Here is a 15,810-nt window from a genome sequence, read left to right on the forward strand (position 1 = left end):
GGAGTTTTAGAAGGATTTTTTTTTTTGTGCCCAGGATGGCTTTGAACTTTCTTACAAAAGCTCTTTTTTTTTCCAGTTAAAGCAACAAGGAGATCAATGAGATGGAGGTTACCTATAACTTGTTCACAATTGACTAACAATTACTTGTCAGAGATTTTTAAAAGAAAGCCCAGTAGATGCTTTTAACCTGAGACTGATTGGCACTCTATGACCCACTGCCTCTGGGTAGCCTGCTTAAAGTGGCTTATAGACAACATTTAACCTATAACAAATGTACAGGCCTTTTCTTGGGCTACAGCAGCATAGCCTGTTTAACACCCTGGTTTATAAAAGCATTTTCTGTCTGGCAGAGGAATGCCTACCTATGTAGGCCTTTAGACAGATCTCAATAGGAACATAATCTCAGCTCTACAAGCTTTTCAACAGATGAATTTAACCAGCTCAAAAGTTACTGCCAATTAGGACTTTGAGGAGATACAGGGGTTTTGGGATTTACATTCTACAATCTTAGCTTTTATTACCCACTATCACAGATCTCTGGAAAGTTTTGCCCAGTTAGACCAACATGGGTGATAGGCATGTTTACAAACTTATCTTTCCATGACCTTCTGGCTTGATCAATTTTTTGGAGGACCAAGCTCAAGTAACTCAGGACCTGATACCACTTTTGTCATCCAAACATTTGTTTGTAATTGCCTCTGGATGTTTTAACATTGTCAGGGTCCCTGGAGTGCCTTTCTTATGTTGGGATAAATACATCTTTGGCACTTTCCTTGGTCAGTCACTGGACTTGAACTCAGGGTTTGAGTGCTGTCCCTCAGCTCTCCAGCTCAGGACTAGCACTTGGCCACTTTAAACTCCAAAACAACTCAGCTTTGAGCACTCTGTTGGCAGATTAGAGATGACAATCTCACAGGGACTTTAGTCTGCCTGTGCCTGGACTGGCTTCGAACTGCAGATCAATGAGGTTTTTTTTTTTTTTTTTTTTTTTTTTTTTTTTTTTTTTTTTTTTACAAACAGTCACTTTTACTCCAATTAAAAGCAACAAAGATGGTCATTGGAAGTAGTTTTATAAGCATGGTTTTACTTATTAAATTACATTTGACAAACTTGCCCTATCTTTTACTGTGGGCCTTTTGGCAACTGTTACAAAAAACTTTAAGGGCAAACTAGAATACTTTTACTTTGAAATAAACCTTTAGGAAAAATTTATCTTTTAAACTTGTCTGGGAGGCCAGCCACTCCCTACAACTTCTCAAATTTTTACAAGGGGGATGTCATTTTAAATCCTTTTTGTAAAGTTATTTTAATTTGCATTTAAATGCATCATTGAAACACTGGGCTGTATATTCTTTGCCTGTAGGCTGTCCTGTGGGCAGTGAATAGAAAGAGTGGCCATTTTTTTTTCTGCAGTCTGAGTTACCTTTAGGAATTTACCTCCAATTGTAAAATAGTATAGAAATCAATTTCTATCCTTTGCTCATAGACTCCGTATGGTCTAACTTCTGGCGATGAACATTTACAGATCCAAATATCTAATGTGGCTTGTGTTTTACCCTTAATTAACAGGCTTTTGGTCATGTGAGATGAAGCAAGGCCAGAGTCTGAGAGAGACTGTGGCATCTCCCAGCATGTATGGACTGTTGCACCTCCTGTTGGTAACCTGCAATATTTCTACATATACTGGTTAGAGACCTGGTTTACACTGGCTTTTGCAGGCTGGTGCCACTTGTTTAGGCAGCTGTGCCTGGGCCTAGTCACTCTGGTCCCTTGATCTTAATTGAAGTTGATCGGCACACAGGGGAGAAAACTAGAGAATCAAACCCTTAGTTTTAGTTTACTAGCCATGGTCAGTGTACAATAGTTAACTCTTAGCATAGATGGACATAGGAATGACATAATTCACAGCCAACTCAGTTACCAATTTCATTTACTTTGTAAAGGACATTGTCTTTTTTAAGTCCTTTTCCAAGGTCTTTTAAAACTGCCTGTTTTTTTCTTTGGCTTAGTCAGGTCACAAAGTTTTAAAGCAATTTAGATTAATTCACAGCTTCCATTGACAAAGATTTTTAGTAGGCAGAGTAACCTTGAAACCATAATCACTTACATATAGTCAAATAAGACACAGACAGAAATGTTTGTGCACAGATTATAGAGCGTGCTTAGATTTTAAAATAGAATTTTAAAGTTTTGAAATTTTAGTGGAACTACTTTTCTAATTATGATGGAACCATGTGGTCAGTTTAAAATACAAAACTTTGCCAACAAGAAACCTAGTGAACAGGAGGCAATAGGAACATACACTTGGCCTAGCATAATGGCACCACAGGACAGGGGAGGGGGAAGGAGTAGTACCAAGCTGAAGTACCAAGATGCCAATTTGGCATATCCACCACTTGCTCAATGCTAGAGAGAAGAGTAATACACTTTTGGTAATATCCATACTTGTTGGCCTTTATTTCAGGGAGTTTAGACTTAAACTCACCCATTTCCTATCTAATGAGTAGAAACAAGCAATTACTGGTTACATTCTTCCAGGGCTTAACCAAAGCGTTTAGCATATGAAATACTTGTGAAAGAGTTACAAGCAGGTAATTTTGGCAAGAGGCAGAGTTTAAGGGGAGGGGGAGAGAGAGAGAGAGCTACTTGCTCAAGCATTCTCAGAAGTGGAGTTTTAAATGTGGGGCCAAATTTAACTGATGGGGACTGAACAGCCCTCCAAGGCCAGGTGGCCTTAATGTAAAGAAATTTAGTGTCCTTCCCATGGTAAGTGACCTGAAGCCATGTGCCTAGAGTAGAGTGTCCTCTGCAGTGCAGGTTGGCTCCTAAATAGGTGGTGGCCCCACCAGTGGAGACTGTCCTTATGTTGGTCCAAGGTGGGTCCTTGGGCCATGGTAGGCCCCTAGTGGCTAATTCCAGCACTTGGCCTAAGTTTTTGGTCATATGATGAGGGTGGGGCTCAGTTAGCCCAGAAAGGCTCAGGTGGCCTTACCACTGATATTGGAATCAGAAACCCCGACCTCAGACAAACTTGTCACTTACCCTGGAGTGGGAATTAATTAGTGGGGCTGGATGGGCTGGTAGAGCACTCAGTCAGGAGAAAGTTACCTTGATGGTCCTCTGGTGACTGGAGTGAAGGATCTCAGAATAGGTCCCAGGGCAGCTGTTTGAACTCCCTTCAGAAGTGCAGGGGGAGCAAATGCACTGGAGAACCTATCCCATTATGGAGCCACCAGTGAAAGAGGATCAGACACATCCATCCTATGGGACCATGCAGAGGCAGGCAGGCAAAGGAGAAAGATTATTACAAGGTTTATTAGAGGAGCCATATTTCCCCCAAGAGGGAGCACATGACCTCCATCATCATCCTGGTAGCAGAAGTATCTGAGAGAAAAGGAAGTGAGGTAGATGGGAGTTCAGGTGGATCTGGGTGGAGAGAGGGAGAGACCAGTTGTATGGAGGGAACTCCAGAAATGGGAGGGGGCCCAGATGAGGGTGGAGCTGAGGACCAAAGGTGAGCGATCTACAAACTGCAGTTCAAAGCCAGTCCAGGCAGAGAAAGATTATCATCTCTAACTAGCCAGCAGAGTGCCAAAAAAGCGGGCAGAGTTGCTTTGGATTCCGAAGTGGCAAAGTGCAATTCTTGCACTGGAAAGCTGAAAAACAGCACTCAGGCACTAACTTCAAGTCCAGTGACCAAGGGAAATGTCAAGGTTGCGTTTACCCTAACATAGAAAGAAGCACTCCTGGGACTTTGGCAATAATGTTTGGCTCTTCTAAAATTGATCAGAGCTGAGGTCATGGCAAGCTACTTTATAAGCATGCATAACTGGGCAAGAACTTGTCAACCATTTGTAATAGTTGGCTGTAAAAGGCTGAGGTTGTGAAATGTGGGGAATAGCTTAAATCCAAACTGCTGTGTATGTGCTTAAAACCCTAATTGGCAGTAAATTCTGGGCTGACACTAACCAAATAAATTTGTTTAAGAATAAAATATGAAATTGTTAGGACCAGATCAAAAGTAAACAGATAGGGTATTAATTAGAACAAGGAAGGAGAAAATTCAAATTTAACTGAGACAAATAAGTCCCAGGTAAGGAGAGAAACATTGGTATAAACACCAAAATAAAACAAAATTGTGGTCTGATAATTACTAAAAAGATCATTTATATCAGGATTTAGACCAAATGTTAAATTTTCGAAGATAAGGGCTTAAGTAGAGAGTTAAGCACCAGGAGCCACACTAAACATCTGTATTCCAAAGGATGGCCTTTCCCTCCTAGGCTATTTGAGGAGCTAAACAATGCTTTGGCGTATTTGGGGAGGTAATGTTTTCCTAGGATTTCAAGGTAAGACTTGTCCCACCTCCAGGCCTTGAAGCTGGGTGCAATGCCCCCATCTCCAGCCTAGATACCAGGATGTCTACAGGCGGTTGTGTGGACTCAACCACCCTATTTGCCTTGATGCAATTTGTAATCACTAACTGTTCGTTCTGCTTTTATAACTTGTTTGTCAATTACAAAACTGCCACTGAACACCTACAAGTGGAACTTCTTATGGATCTTACCTTTAAACATCCTAGACTATTTAAATCTTTTACAAACCAAAGTACTAAACAGGCTATGCTGCTATAGCCCCCCCCCCCAAAAGGGTCCATACAGTTATGAAAAGTTAAAAAATTATGCCTAAACTCTAGTTTGGAATAAAATGTAATTAGTAAAAAGTTGTCACCTTGACAAACTACCCCACACTATATTATAAAAGCCAATGTACAATCAGAAAAATATTAGGAGAGTTTACTAAAGTTAGTCCCTAGGTAAAACTTCTTTAATCAACCTGTGTAGACTAATGCCAACTGTTTACACACCCATAAAACATTTAAGCTTCAATTATTAAAAAAACAAAAAAGGGGAATCCCCAAGGGAAACTTTTGCCTTAACCTTATTTACTCTAAATTTTTAAAATTTCACTCAAAGTGATCCTTTCACTAAAGCTGAAAAGCATTTTATCCCTCTAGCAGCATCTCACTATCTATTCCCATATGGTTTAAAAAATTTAATCAATGAAGACTAAGACTAATGCCCCATAAGGGAAAACAGTGTTTCTATCATTCCAGATGGATCCACTGGCAACATCTGGGTCCCTTTTTGACTCATCCGACCTCCAGAGAAGCAAAAACAACACAACACAACCCTGAGGAAGAAGATCTAGTAAGCAGCTTTGCAGACCTAAGGTTGAAGTCCGGAGGAAGCCATCATTCTTATCTTAAGAAAACCAGCTTGACCCCACCAACATGGGGTCAGAATAAGGTGTTGACACAAGACCGAAGCCACCCTGGTCAGTACAAAAACCCCTAGAATACCTGAATATCTGTTTTGGCCATGATTGCACTGCTTGTGAATACTTCTGCAGTGGGTAGTGAACATGCATATTGGGCCTATATCACTCACCCACCATTGTTAAAATTAGTGGATTAGCTAGACCAAGGTCCAGTGGCATACACAAATGACAGCACGTATTTTCCTCCACCATGGGATCATGCAGACCCTAATCATCGAGGTGAGGAAGGAATACCTTATATTATTTCCTTAGGATTTGAGTCTTTACCACTGTGTTTAGGGACATCACCTTGCTTACCAACCAGAAGACAGGTATGGGCATACATCTTGCCTGATGATAAAATCAACAATCATATGGGGCTATTCAGCACAATTTCCTTAAATTTTATTGGTAAGGATCATTCTTATACAAATAAGACAGGCAACCACCTAACCTAGTATGACAGGACATTAATTATTGAATTTTGTTTATGTTTCTATTCAGTGGTCTCAGTGTCAAAACCCTAGAGGAAAGATTATACAGCATAATGATAACATCTCATTTATAGATTGAGGTCCTCATGGATGTTTCATTGCCAATTATTCTGAAAAGCATGTTGGTGATTGGTATACTAATAATTCTTCTGATGGTGACGTCTATACAATGGAGTTATAAATCATGTAGAACCCATTGGCTTGCTCACCTGACATGATGGAGGCCTTGTGCCTCGTAGGCCACATATAAATTTCAGGGGACACTTAGGGCCTGAGCAGTGGCATTTATAAAACTTGCCACGCAATTTTATACAACTCAGAATTGGGTTGGTCACTTTACTAGGGCCCATGAGGCAAATTATACATTTTACAGGAACCATTCTTCTACTGTACAGGGTTGTATTAAACTTTCCTATGTACTAGCCCACAGGGACAGTGTCAATCAATGAGAACCCACGCAGCCTGGACTCTTTACATGCTTAAATCATACTATTTCTTTTTAAATGCCTTCTCAGTCTCTCCTGATATTAAGATCTCGCTTAGGGGTCTGAGTGCCTGTTAATCTCACCCGACCTTGGCAGGAGAGCCCCACTGTTGGTTTGTTGACAGGAGTCTTCCAGCAACTGCTGAAGAGAACTAGGAGATTCCTGGGTCTGAGTGTAGCTGTGATCCTTGAAATGACTGCTATCACCATGACTGCTGCGACTGCCGGAGTGGCCCTGCATTCCTCCATCCAAACCAAGGACTTTGTAGAGAAGTGGCTGGACTATCACCAGCTATAGACTCATCAGCACAATATTAAACAGGACATTGATTCCCGTCTGAACACCCTGCAACACACGGTGCAGTGGATGGGAGACCAGATAATTGATCTGCAGAAACAGCTAACCTTCAAGTGTGATTAGAGCTCAATAAACTGTGCATCACTCCTACTTGATTCAACACTTCTAACATTACTTGGCAGGGACTTCACTACCACCTGCCGGTCTTGCAAGAAAATTTGACTTGGGACATCCACTAGTTACAGCAGGAAGTCATTGAGACTTTCTTGGCACAACTCCCTGGGGTGGGATATGAAGGTCTGGCTGAGGGAATTGCATCTGTGCTAAACCAATTGGATCCTCATACCTGGTGGCACAGTTTTACCCATAGTGTTTCTACAGGATTGATTGCATTATGTCTTGTCAAGATATTGCTGTCTACATTCCAAAATAGTTTCTGCAAATCCCTTCTGCAAAGGATCTCTTGCTTATGGTTGTACTTAAAAAACAAAAAAGGGGGGAGATGTCAGAGGCATCAACCGGCATAACCCCATCTGTTGCTGTTTCCACAACGGGATCTGGGAACACGATGTGTGGTATAGGCAAGAAGGGACTACACCATGTGGGTATAGACAAAATTTATTGGAACATCACATGCTTATATACAGCACACAAGCAGGAGAAGTAAATCTTCAGTCAGGGGCAGAGAGTTAAACAGTTTTATGGGAGCACAGACAATGAGAGTTTAAACAGAAAAAGCTAATCCTTGTCAACAAAAGTGGAGCAGTTCCACTAATCAAGGTTGTAAAAGCAGGTAAAGCACAGTTGATTACACATAGGGGGGGTCTCCAGGTACTGTTCTACATGATTAAGTAGATGAAGCATGAATGGTACTTTTTGCAAACCATTACCTGAGCCTTGCACCGGGGGCAGAACCTTTGGCCAGCATGGAGGAAAGGGTGACCCTTCCTTCCCGAGAAGAATTGGAAGTGGTCCTGTGGCTCAGGTGGTAGGGCACTTGCTTTCAGCTGAAGAGCTGAGGGAAAGCGTCCAGGCCCAGAGTTCAAGCCCCACGACCAACAAAAATAAATAAATTGGAAGGAAGGAATGCATGCCTGCATGCACCCTCAGAGCACACAGGTGCTCAGATGGGGTTTTGCAGGCCTATGCCTCCAACACCCATATGAACCCCTCTCCTTTTGCTCCCGATCCAGCTCCCAGATCTTAGGCAGATTGGGTGGAAGGGGGCTGTGTCAGTCCTGGAGTTTTTCTCTGCCTCTGGCTGTGCCTGAGCAGCTGCAGGAGCCCTGGCAGCAACAACTGCTAGAGTCGCTGCTGCAAGTTTGGCCATTTGGCTCCACTCCTGCATGGTTGCCCTGACACTGGAGGAGTCTCGCTGGCTCCTTTGCTGTTTCTCACTGCACCTCCAGCCTAGGGATGAGCCCAGGAAGCTCGGCGCTGGAGCCTTTGAGGCCTGGGGGATTTGGAGGGGCTGCCCTGCCTGCAGGGTCTGGCCTGAGGAGCCTGTGCCCCAGCCATGGCTGCTTGCTGCTTCTCACTGCTGCTCAGAAGAAGCGGCGGCGGCGCTGGCCTGTAGCCGGCTTGCTTGCTCCCTCCAAGGCTCTTAGAGTTGTGTTACTGGCAGAACACTATCCCAACTGCTCTAGTACTAGTTTATTGTATTTTAAAAATAAAAGACTTCATGGGCCCCATAAGTGCTTTATAAAATATGACTGGCAGCCGCTATTTAAATAAATGTGAGAATTCGGGAGTTTTTTTTTTTTTTTTAATCTTTCTAAGTGATTTTTTTTTTGTCTGTCTTTGGACTTGAACTCTGGACCTGGGTGCTGCTGTCCCTTAGCTCTTCAGCTAAAGACTAGCACTCTACCACTTGAGCCACAGGACCACTTAGGTTTTCTGGTGGTTTATTGGAGATAAGAGTCTCATGGTCTTTCCTGCACTGGTTGGCTTTGAATCTCGATCCTCAGATCTCAGCTTCCTGAGTGGCTAGGATTACAGGCAGGAGCCACTTGCGCCCAGCTCTAAGTGATCATTTTAAAGGCTAAGCATGATAGTACCATCTACTTGGGAGGCATAGATTGAGAGGACTGCAATCCAAGACCAACCCAGGCAAAAAGTGAGATCTGATCACAATCATCAAGCTGGGCTGATTCCAATAATCTCAGCTAGATGGGAGGCTGGTCCTGGGATGGGAAGAAAACAGGATGCCCTAACTTAAAAACTAAAGTACAAAAAGGCCATGGTGTGGATTAAGAGTTAAACACCTGCCTAAGCATGAAATGCTTTGTATAAACTCTAGTACTGAGAAAAGGAGGGAGGGAGGAAAGCAGGAAGGGATATAGGGGAGGGAGAGAGATGCTATTTCATTAATTTTACATTTTTCCTAACACCATTCACTTTGAGTTTCTTTTGCTCAAGACTAGCACTCTACCACTCAAGCCTCAGGACCACTTCCAGCCTTTTCTCTTTATGTGGTACTGAGGAACCAAACCCAGGGCTTCATGTATGTGCTAGGCCAGCACTCTATTACTAAGCCACATTCCCAGTCCTTCTTTTATTTTGTAAGATGAGGTTTGGTTTTGTGTTCTTCTCTTGGCATGGAACTTAGGCTAGTCTCAACCTAACTTCTGACTCAGCCTCCTAAATTCAGAGATTGCAAACATAGACCACCATACTCAGCTCAGGATTCCTTTGAGAGAATCATCTTTTCAGAGACAGAGTTATTCTGTCTTCCTTGGATTGGATGGCCTTTTGCTTTTGGCATTGTGTTAATCCCATTTCTTGTCCTGATATATTTCTCCTTCTAGATCAATAGAAAATTTTCAGCTTCCCAACTTGAAGCCTATTGGTCTCATCCAATAATATAACAAAACTTGTGAATACCATTACCTGGCATCATGGGCATGCCAGCCAGCTAAAACTCAGCTATCAGGTGGGCTTGGGCTTCAACAATGCAGGCAATTCTCTGCATAATCTGAAAACTGTCATAGATAATGTTGGTTTATTCCATCCTGTTTTCAGCTGCTTGCCATTCTGAGCTTTGCATGTTTTTGCTTTCTTTTATTTATTTATTTTTTTTTTGAGTCATAGGCCTTGATCTCTGGGCTTGGCTTGGGTGATGTCCCTGAGCTTTTCAACTCAAGGCTAGCACTCTACGACTTGAGCCACAGAGCCACTTCTGGTTTTCTGGTGGTTTATTGGAGATAGGAGTCTCACGGACTTTCCTCCCTGAGCTGGCTTTGAACCACGATCCGCAGATCTCAGACTTCTAAGTAGCTAGGATTACAGGTGTGAGCCACCTGTACCCGGCACTGACTGAATCTTGAAAAGAGAAGACAGGAATAGGTCAAGAGACACACAGTATCAAAATGGGGATGGGAGGGATCGAGAGTTCTGACTGAGCAGTGGATCCATATAAAGTCTGATCAGACTTACTCCAAACATGAAGGAACATCTTCAGTCTGGATGTGGGATGCCTATAAACATTGTCAGGGACATGAAAGGAGCAGGGTTGGGATGAAGGTTTTAGGGAGCACTGTGGGATGAAGTGTCATTAAAAACTCTCAGCTCTGGGGCTGGGAAGTTGGCTCAGTGGTAGAGCACTTGCCTTGCGTGCCTGAGGCCCTGGGTTCGATTCTTCAGCACCATATAAGCAAAATGGAAAGCCAGAAGTGGCGCTGTGGCTCAAGTGGTAGAGCACTATCCTTGAGCTGAAGAGCTGAGGGACAGGGCACAGGCCCAGAATTCAGGCCCCACAACCGGACCCTCCCCCCCCAAAAAAAACCTCTCAGTTCTGACAGCACAGATCAAGTGTTTGTCTTGAGAGTCCCCTGTTGTGCTGTGGCAATGCTCTTCCTGTGTATGTCTGCCTAGAGGGGGAGGTGTTTGCTCCTCATTTGTCATTAATTCTAGAGGACAGAGGAGCCCCATGAGTCCAGTAGACAGATGCTTTCTGGCAGCTTCTCACAGTGTTTCCTCCAGGCAGCACCAGGCTCTTTACTTGCTCTGATGAGGCAGCTGCATATGGGTCTGCAGGAATTTCTTGTCAAGAAATTAGAGAGTCATTCATTCATTACTGTAGAACAAAGAGTGGCAATGCCTAACTATAGGTTGCTTTGTTATTCCAATGTGTGTGCTACTGGCACTGGCTTTTCTCTTCAGTCTGCACAGGCTCAGGACAATACTATAGTTAGCTCGGACACACCAGCTTACACCCAGCCACTACTCAGAATGTGATGTCAAAGCTACTCCTGGTAATAGATGACAAGGCTGTTTAAGTCAGAATAAGATCACAGCAGAATGCACTACGATATTTTTTTGCTCCTCTGATTTTACAGCTTCTAAGCTAGTGTTTCCTGGCTTCCTATCCTTGTGGCCTAGTATGAGAGCCATCTAGGTTGTTGCAATGCATCAGCCAGGAGAAGGGTGTCTATAGTCAGAGTATGACACAAAAAATAGCATCTGTGGTGAGGTTAGACTTGGTGTTGGATTATAATTAAGCTCTTGCTGCAAAGCTGGGAACCATGGAAATGGACTGCCATTGTGAAATGAACATGGGATAATTTAGGAGACAACAAGGATCTGAGTAGCTCTCACCTGTAATCCTAGCTACTCAGGATGCTGTGATCTGAGTACTGAGGTTCAGAGACAACCTAGGCACAAATATCAGATAGTTTCTTTCTTCCAATTAACTAGCAAAAACGAACTAGAGCTGTGGCTGAAGTACTAGCCATAAGAAAAAGAGCTAAGGGTCAGCACTGAGCACATGCTAGCATGAAAAAAATGAGAAAGACATAAGAAGGGAAATTACAAGAAACTTACTGTGAACAATTAGACCTCTAATTATCTTTCTTTTCATTAGCAAGTATTGGTTGTACAAGAAGGAGGTTGTGAAGTTCCCATACATGGATACAATGTATCACAGTCATACCCACTCCATCACCTACCCAGTCTTATTTCCAGTTAACACTAAAAAGCCAGAAGCAGTGAGGTAGCTCAAGTGGAAGAGTCCCAGCCTTGAGCAAAAAACTGAAGTGACATTACCAGGTCCTGAGTTGAAGCCCTAGTACAAGGACCACCATACCCAACAAAAATAAAATATTCCATGGGAATGAATGTAGATCTTGTAACATACAACTACAGAAAATAGTAATGTCTGGCATTGAGCTCCCTTAAATTATAAATAACATGAGGAAACAAAGGTCCAAAGTCTTTTTGAATAGCATTTTATTTTCTGAGGATAACAGAATAACAAGACATTGTTATTGTCTGTTCTGTCACATGGTGTTAGATATAAGTATGAGATACTCTGCAGGAAGAACCTCTGTGCAACTTCTGAGGAAACAGAAGTTGGCTGTTCTTTTAAGGGTGAAGGAAATACTTTGTATCTTTTGATGGCGGTGAATCTATGGGAAATCATCAACCTATTAAAAAAACTAGATATAGTTATAGAATTATATCATCTTATATTAAGAAAGGTCATTAAAGGCACTTTAAAACTAAACGAAGAGGGGCTGGGAAGGTGTCTGAATGGTAGAATGCTTGCCTCACATGCATGAGGCCCTGGGTTCAATTCCTCAGAACCACATAAGCAGAAAAGCAGAAAGTGGTACTGTGGCTCAAGTGGTAGAGCACTAGCCTTGAGCTGAAAAGCTGAGGGACAGCTCCCAGGCCCTTTGTTCAGACCCCATGGCCAACAAAATACATACATGCATACATACATACATACTTACATAAACTAAGAATAAGAACTTTAAAAGAGTAAATTAATAGAAATTGAATATAACTTAAATAGCAATCTACAAATTTATACTGTTAAATTCATTGAGTACTTAAACAAATGGGGAAATTCAATTCTTTCCCATAATAGATTGTTAACTGAAGAATATAATTTGAGTGAGGGAATTTTGTGTACATGCCTATTACATATAATGTAATAGAAATGCCATGTAAGCCAGAACACAGAAGCCTCCCACAGGACATAGTGCTGTCTGAAAATGAACTCATGGGAAAATGGTACAAAACCTTGTTCAGAAGTCATACTAAAATTTTTCTGTGTATATGCTGATCCTGGGGTTAGAACTGAGGGCTTGGATGCTGTCTTTGAGCTAATTTTGCTCAAGACTAGTGCTGTGCCACTTGAGTCACAGCACCACTTCCAGGAGTGTTTTAGTAGTTTTTTGGAGATGAGTCTCATGGACTTTCTTTCATGGGCTGGCTTCAAACATTGGTCCTTAGATCTCCACCTCCTGAGCAGCTAAGGCTATAGGCATGATCCAGCAGTGCTGGGCTCCAAACTGACAATTTTCTCTCAAGAAATATCATTTCACACTGAAATAGTGAATCCAAATAGCTCATAATGGAACAAGGAATAATATTTCCACAGCAACCTATAGTGGATCTATTCACACATACTGTGACAGATACCAAATGTTCCCAAATCAAATCTACCCTAACCATTTTTCTCTCATAGACCCTTCTTAAAGCAATTTCAGCAGGTTTTGTTAGTTTGTTTTGTGCTTATTCTAGGTCTTGAACTCGGGGCCTGAGTACCATATCTATGCTCCTTTTACTTAATCTTAGCATGCTACCACATGAGCTACAACCCATTTCCTTTCTTTTGGTAGTTTTTTGGAGATAAGACTCACTGATTTTTCCTGCTTACAACCTTCTGAATAGATAGGATTAAAGTTGTGAGCCACTTTCCCCCACCTTCATTGTTTACTTTTGTAGGAGCACATAAAGTACTTCCACCACATTTGTCCATTTGCCCTTCCCCTCACAATGCTACCCCCACCAAAAACCTTATAATAGCTTTCTTAATCCCTTGATTAAAGTAAACTAAGCAAAGAGACAATTAAAAATGATATGCTATGTCTTAGGTTGCCTTGATCTTAGCAGAGTATCACTTCAAGTTAAAAACTGATTAACAAAAATTAAAGAAAAATACCGAGGAGACTCAAAATTGAACAAAGTAAATCCTAATCTTCAAGTTTCAGGTCTCCAAGTAAAAGGAAAGCAGAAACTGTTGTTGGGAGTTCCAGGTAACCAGTGAGGCTTGATAGTCAAATGTGATGTGTGATCCTGAAGTCTGAGGGGAGGATGAGCAGTACTAATGTATAAGTGTTTAAAATCCCTCACTTCAATGGTTATGCTGGGGTGAAGTTGAGAATGTCCTTGTTCAAGGTTTTGGGTATCATCATATTTATGACTTCATGAAATCCCATAACATCATGATGCCTCTTCCTGAAAATTCATTGAGTAATCCTAGCTACTCAGAAGGCTGAGATCTGAGCATCATGGTTTAGTTATCTCCAATTAATCACCAAAAAGATGGAAGTGGAACTGCAGCTCAAGTGGAAAATCACTAACCTTGAGGGGGAAAAAAAAGCAAACAAGAACAGATTCTAAGCCCTGAGTTCAAGCCCTAGGAGTGGGAGTGGGGGGAGTTTGATTGAGAAGGAAGACAAAAGACAGTCAAAGCCAAGAGTAAAGTAGGTCCTAAACGTTCAGAGATTACAACCTAGAATGCCTTTAACCAAGGATGCTTGTCTTAGTTGGGTTTTTCTTATTGTGATTTTTATAGGCAAACAGCATTGAATTGGAGAAAAAAATAGCTTTCTCAACCTAAACCAAATGTCAAAATGAAGAAAAAGCCTATCTTGTGCAAGCCTATAAAGCAGGAGTTACTGGAGGGGAATGAAGAAAGCCTAAAGAAGAGCTCAGCATCCCAGAGAATGGTGTGTCAGACCAGGAAGGCAAAGAGGAGGACCAGGAGCCAGAATCATCATGTGACTTCAACTCTGTGGATATGTGCAGAGTCATGTGTTCACTCACTAACTCTTAGGATTTTGTCATGGCTAGGACACTAAACTCGCTCCTTACTCAAATTTTCCCTTTCATCTGCTTGATCTCAAAACTTCTTAACTTGGGTGGCATTTTTTGTGCTTTTGAAAATTTTATTATTTCTCAAAAACAGCCTTTGAAGTGTTAAAAAGACATCTGGGTGAATAAAGTGGAAATTTTCAAGTTTTGTAAAAAAAAAAATTAATGAACTGAGGCAGTTGGAAGACCATGGGAAGAGGTGTAATAAGAATAGTCTCTTCTGTGGGAAAAGTCTTAGCAGTTTTACCTTCAGCTCCATCTATAAGAAACCATTAACATTCTCTATTAGTAGAGTTATTATTTGTATAATTAAATTTGCAATTGGCACTTGATGATCCAAATATTAAGTACCATGTCCCCTGAGCAAAGTTTAGGTTGTCTGATATAAAGTTGAAGAGCCTACAAGTTTAAATTTTTCTTTAATATAATAAGTAACAGACTATTTTTCAAAATCTACTTGGTATGGCGAACTTGAATTGCTAGGCCTGGTAATACTTTTCATTGTAGGAACAACTAGTTTTTCTACATAGCTCTTACCCTATACCCTGATGCCCTACTCTGCTTTGTTAGCCTTGTCAAATACTTTGGGATGTAATCCTTTGGTTTATTTTTATCATTCTAAAGCTAGTCTCTATCATCATAGATATATCAGAATTGGCATGTTGGTCTAAATATCTGGGAATAAATCTATTTCTTCCACTGTTCTCCCCACAGACATCTTTAGGTAGAAAAATGTTATTTCCTGGTCTTTGCCTTAGCACCATCTTCCTAGAAAAAACAGCACCATGAGAGCCAAGTAGAGGAAGCGAATGTGCAGGCTGAAGGGCAAAAGAAGAAAGAGGAGGCAGAGGTCTAAGTAAACCAGTTTGTGCACCCATCGAGGCCAGAGGAGCAGGAGGAATAAGGAATGCCATAGGCTGGGATGCTGAGATGTTGGACTGCATGCCGCTGTGATTTCCCAGTGGATCCAGAACTTTCATTGCCAAGATCATCTCTGAAAGACACACCTTGCTCATAACCAAGCATCCCCTGATGGTCCTGTGCCCCGGACCTGTGACATTCTGGACTAGTTTTGTTCATAGTTGTGGCCAAGTGTGACACATGTACAATAAACCATCTCTTTTGCTGTTGCAAGAAAAAAAAAGGAAAGAAAAATGTTGTTTCCTTATTGAAAATTCACCCATTTCAAATATTTTGTGGAAGTTTCTTTTTTGTTTATTGTTTTTTGGATTTTGTTTTGTGTTTTGTCAGTCATGGGACTTTAATTCTGGGCCTAAGCACCGTCCCTCGTTCTTCAGCTCAAGGCTAGCACTCTACCACTTGAGCCACAG

The 15,810-nt window shown here is 41.7% G+C and overlaps 1 long non-coding RNA gene across 5 annotated transcripts in view; it reads left to right on the forward strand.

The window, feature by feature from the left end:
• Window positions 1-8,347, forward strand: part of LOC138815292 (uncharacterized) — a 28,964-nt gene extending 20,617 nt beyond the window's left edge. For all 5 annotated transcript variants that reach the window (XR_011368265.1, XR_011368264.1, XR_011368268.1 and 2 more), the window contains 2 exons: window positions 5,117-5,337; window positions 6,423-8,347. This is a non-coding gene — a long non-coding RNA (uncharacterized lncRNA). The remainder of the gene's footprint in view (window positions 1-5,116; window positions 5,338-6,422) is intronic.
• Window positions 8,348-15,810: the final 7,463 nt, after the last annotated feature.

Source organism: Dipodomys merriami, unplaced genomic scaffold (genome assembly GCF_024711535.1).
Source record: "Dipodomys merriami isolate MVZ:Mamm:240054 unplaced genomic scaffold, mDipMer1.0.p SCAF_635, whole genome shotgun sequence".
In the NCBI taxonomy this organism is placed as follows: Eukaryota; Metazoa; Chordata; class Mammalia; order Rodentia; family Heteromyidae; genus Dipodomys; species Dipodomys merriami.